Here is a 5513-nt window from a genome sequence, read left to right as displayed (position 1 = left end):
GCTGCAATCGCCGTCCAGCTGGCCGAGTTAAAGGCGTTCCGCACGTCCAGAGATGCCACCATCAGGCAGCGAGGGTCTCTGCCATTGGTGCGGTGGAACGTCCTCGCGTACAGGCCTCGCTCGACGACCCGCTGGATGGCCTGCACCGTCGATCGTCCGCGGCGAAAACCATACTGCTCGGGCGACAAGCGGGGTGCACTGCTGTCCTCCAGGTGCTCGTTCAGGCGGTCGAGGATAATCCGCTCGAACACCTTCGGGACTGCACCCAGCATCAGCAGCGGCCGCCACGACGATGGCTCGCCAGGGGGTTTGCCTGGCTTCGGGATTAGCACCAGCCGCGCCGCCTTCCATGGCGTCGGAAACTCTCCCCGCCGCAACAGGTCGTTGAACACTCGGGTGAAGACCTCCGGGTGCTCTCGGATCGCGGTCTTCACCGCCGCGTTGGGGATGCCGTCGAGTCCTGGCGCCTTGGACGATGCCATCCTGGCTGCAACGGCCAACACCTCGTCCTGCGTGACCGGCCGGACCTCCTCCGTGTCGCCCTCGGCTGCGATGGTAGGCCAATCGAACGGAGGGTGCGTCGGGAAAAGTGCGTCAACGATCGGCTGGAGTACTGCTCGGTCGGTTTCAGGTGGTGCGCGACTGCGCAGCTTGGCCAGCACCACCTTGTACCCGAGCCCAAATACATCGTTCTCCACCCCGTCAATGAGCTCCTGCATGCAGCGATCCTTGCTGCGCTGGATCTCGCTCGCCAGCATCCTCCGCGAGCTCAGGAGCTGGGCGGTCAGCGCGAGGCGCTCATCAGGCGGGGCGCTGCGACGTCGCCGTTCTGCAGCTTCGCACTCCTCCCTCAGCCGGTCGATCTCGGGTGTCCACCAGTACATCCTCGGCGCTTGGTGGAAGGTCGCCCCATGCACCCGCTCCATTGTGCCATCGCACGCTGCAGTAAGCCCGCCGACCAGGTCTTCCGGTGTCTGCGCCAGCTCGAACCGTCCGATGGAAAGGGCGGTGGCGAAGCAGGAGCTGTCAAACTGCGCAGTTTTCCACCGGGTACCGGCATGCCTGGCCGTGCCGATGTTGTTGTTCGGCGGCTGATGTCGTTGCCTACGGTGGTGTTGCATGCCATCTCCCGGAAGACCCACCTGAAACTCCAGGTAGGAGTGGTCGCTGTCGGAGAACCGCGGACTTACCCGCCAGGAATCGGGGCGCGCAATAGTGTGGCTGGAGAAGGTTACATCCACTATGCTTGGTCGTGCCACGCCGTTACCCTTGAACGTGGGTACGTTACCGCTGTTAAGCGTCCGGAGCCCCAAATGGTCTACGACGCTCTTCAGGTCTTCTCCCCTCCGTGACGTACGGGCACTACCCCAGTCCTGGCTCCACGCGTTGAAGTCCCCGGCAAGGACTACCGTCGCGTGTCCGATCAGCGACATCTCCACCGCCTCAAGGTAGCTGACAAAGTCGGCCCCGCTGGTGTTGTTGGGCGAAGCGTAGCAGCTGGCGAATGTTATGCCTGCAATGGTGGCTACAACTAGCCCTGGCGACGACGATCCCCATAGTCGCTGGATGGGGAAGGAGCCAGTGGCAATCACCGCTACGCTTTCCGCTTCATCATATGCCCATCTCGGGTTGGATCTTGGTGGCCGGTAGAGCTCGCAAGCAAGCACGACCTGCACTCCAAGCTCCCTAGCCGTCTGCAGCATCAGGTCCTGTGCTGACCGGCTCCGCCCAAGGTTGATCTGTAGGACCTTCAGTGTTGCCGGCAGGTCGGATGGCCCACCGGGTGAGGACCCTTGCACCTGGCGCAACACGGATCCTCCTGGCAGTGCATCGCCCGATGACCCGGCTTCCCGCAGCGAATGCAGGCGTCCGTGCGGTCGGCCTCGCTCCTGCACTTCGCCCTCTGGTGGCCGATCTCCAGACAACGGAAGCATCTCGGCTGCCGTTCGGTCGTCTGCAGTACTCGGCTGATCGGGCACAAGGTGAAGCTCACCTTGACGCGCTTGCCCACCAGCTTCTCTGCCATCCTCTCCGGCACCCGAACGCGCGCCACCTGCGTCCCGTTGTAGTTCTCCATCAGGCGCACCTCCTCCTCGCAGATGGTCTCGCCTGCAAGGGCCGAAAGTGCCTCCGCCACCTCTGTCGCCAGCGCTAAAGGGTCGATATAATCAACGCGAAGTGCAGCCCTTTCTGTGATCAGTCGACAGCGAATCGCGGGGGTCGCTGCATCGCAGAACGCCTTTACGGCGGAGAAGATCTCCCCCGAGTTCGCCCCCTCCGGCAGGTCCATCACAAGTCGCGAGCGGGTAGTTCGTCGTCCGACTCCCAGGACCTCGCTGAGGTGGGCCAGCTCTGCCGACGAGCGCACGGCCCGGTAGACCTCTGTCCAGGTCTGTCCCTCCCCTGGGGTCACCTCGATGGCGTCGGGACGGCTTCGCGCTTGCCGAATCGACGGTCGTGACGTAGTCTTCGGCTGCTGCTGACGCTGCTGCTGCTGCTGCTGCTGTCGCTGCTGCTGCTGCTGCTGCAATGTGCGAAGCTGCGGTGGCACGTAACGTTCGTCTCGCTGCTGCTGTTGCTGCTGCTGCTGCTGCTGCGGCAGGTGGCATTGCCGCTTGGACGAGCGGCCTTTCACCACCGTCGTCCAGAGCAGCTGTTGCTGTGGCTGCTGCTGCTGCTGCTGCTGCTGCTGCTGCTGCTGCTGCTGCTGCTGCTGCTGCTGCTGCTGGCTACACTGCTGCTGCTGCTGCTGCTGCTGCTGCTGCGGCTGCTGCTGCTGCTGGCTACACTGCTGCTGCTGCTGCTGCTGCTGCTGCTGCTGCTGCTGCTGCTGCTGTTGCTGCTGCTGCTGCTGCTGCTGCTGCTGCTGCTGCCGCTGCGGCCGATGATGCTGCTGCTGCTGCTGCTGTTGCTGCCGCTGCTGCTGTTGTTGCGGCTGCAATTGTTGGAGCGAGTCGCCCACCACTGGATCTCCGCTCATTTTGCTGTAAAACAGCTCCAGCAATCGGCGGACTTCGTTTCGCAGGTTTTGGATCTCCTGCTGGAACTCCGTCTTCGCCAACTCCATAGCGCGCTGGTGTTCTTGTTTAAGCGCTTCCATGGCTTGCCGGTGATCCCTTTCCGCCATCTTCTTGTCCTCGTCCAGTGCCTGAACCAGGACTCGCCAGCTATTCTGCTCCTCGCTCAGCTTCTGGACGGTGGCGCTTAATGTCTCCACCGCCGCTTGAAGCGCCTGCTCTGCAGAGGATCCCTGCGCTGCTTTGCCACCCGGAGGGATGCTACACCGAGGAATGACCACCCGAGGTTCGCCCGTTGTAATGCGTCCCTTGGGCCCAGCACCACTGCTGGTGTCCACGGACGCCGTGCGAGGGCGCAACGCCCTCTTTTCGTCGTTCATCGCCCTTTTGGATAGTTCGAGCAGTCACCCTTGGGCTTTCGCTGTCCTGCTGATGTTCTGCTTACGTCGACTTCCTTCGCTAGTGTTTGTATGCTCCTCTCGCTGATGTTCCGAAAATTCGAGCAGTTTCGAGCAGTCCGGACCCGCCCCAGTGTCACCCTGGTGTGAGTCGGGCACACCTGCAGCAGTCCCTCGAAGTTGTTTTATGCTGCCCGAGTGATTCGAGCAGTTTCGAGTACTTGTCCCGAGCCTGCCCAGCGTCCAACGTCCGTGCTAGCACACTCAGGGGTGCTTCCGCCGATGTTCCTGTGGCCTCAGGATTTTCGAGCACTTCGAGCAGTGTAGTCGAGCACTGTCGAGCACTCGCGTGCTCACCCCAAGCCCCCCCGGCACGTTTCCAGGAATTTCCCGAATTTTCAGGAAATTCGAGCAGAACTCGAGCAGTAACTGTCGATTCAAATTTCCGCTGCTTGGGCACTCGGAGCAAACGCTGCTTGGGAATTGCCTGTCAGTTGTCAGGACTGTCAATGTCCGACACACACATGCGCTTACACACCTGACGCCTAAACCACGTGCTTCTCTGCTCCGCGACAAAACGCCGCAAAACAGTGAATATTTCACCGATTTTAGTCCGGTTTTCGGCGAAATGGCTTCGGCCGCGTGCACTGAACACTCCACCAGCGTTTTTTCCTGTTCCGGCGCAGTGTCTATCCGAAAAACAGCGATCAAAACAAACCGAACTACAACGCACTATCAGCACGCCAAAATCCGTCTTCCACGATCAACGCCGCAAAACAGTGAATATTTCACCGATTTTAGTCCGGTTTTCGGCAAAATAGCTTCGGCCGCGTGCACTGAACACTCCACCAACGTTTTTTCCCGTTCCGGCGCAGTGTCTATCCGAAAAACCGCGATCAACACGATCACCGCGTTGTCTCCGTACACACATGCACACACGCACCGACACACCTGACGCTTTCCGAACACCACAGTTTCACCATGTGACAATTTCACGCAACCAGCCTCCGTTCAGATATCACAAGTGAAATAAATAAACGTTTCCCGGTGTATGGCCGTATCTGTCTGTATATCACACAGCGCCTTCTTTTTTCCGCTCCAATATCACACCACGTACCAGTAATTTCCTCCGTGTTGCCGCTTTACTTGTTTCGACGCACAACGCCACTTCGGAAACTCGTTATTCGTGATTTTTCCGCAAAGATATCACAAAGCAAGAAATATCACAGCGCTATCCGTGCCAATATCACCAGTGTTTTTTCTCCTTCTCAGTGTGTCGAACATACACACGTACCGACACACATGACGCCGTTTCGAATAGCCACCATTTCCCGTATTAGGCTTCTTCCACCGCCTACACGCACACACCGATAAGCGTGACGCCACGCAAAAATTTGTCTTTTTTTTTTTTTCGCACTCTTTTTTTATGCTTTCCAGCTTTTCTCGCACTGTTCGATGGTAAAGGCGTAAACTGTATCCTAAATTTAATGTCCGTCGCTCTACGCTCGCCAAACAACGCGTTGTTACCCACACACACACGCACCGACACACATGACGCCAGCCGTGACGCGTCTTCCACACGTTTTTTTCGCGACAAAAACCCGCGATAAAACACTAGCACTGGCCTGGTTTTATAGTTTAACTGGCTTTTTCCGCTCTTTTTAATGGTAGAAGCGTATCCCGGTTCCTAAATTCCCTGTCCGTCGTTCTACGCTAGCCAAGCAACGCGTTGCTTACTACACACACGCGCACCGACACACATGACGCCAGCCTCTGTACGCTTTTTCCCCTCAACAAAAAACCACAATAAAACCAGTTTCGCACTCTGAATCTTCACATAACTCTAGGTTTGGCCTATTTTATTGTCTTTGTACACGCCTATCAGTATTTTGATCAATTTTTCCACAGTTTTTTGTCGCCAACGCGGAGTTGTACGGGAGCACGTCCGTTCGCCTCGAGATGTCAAACGCCACTACAGGGATAACTGGCTTGTGGTCGCCAAGCGTTCATAGCGACGTGACTTTTTGATCCTTCGATGTCGGCTCTTCCTATCATTGTGAAGCAAAATTCCCAAAGCGTAGGATTGTTCACCCTTTCA

The sequence above is a fragment of the Anopheles maculipalpis genome, assembly GCF_943734695.1.
Source record: "Anopheles maculipalpis chromosome X unlocalized genomic scaffold, idAnoMacuDA_375_x X_unloc_125, whole genome shotgun sequence".
In the NCBI taxonomy this organism is placed as follows: domain Eukaryota; kingdom Metazoa; phylum Arthropoda; class Insecta; order Diptera; family Culicidae; genus Anopheles; species Anopheles maculipalpis.
Note: the sequence above shows the minus strand (reverse complement) of the source record.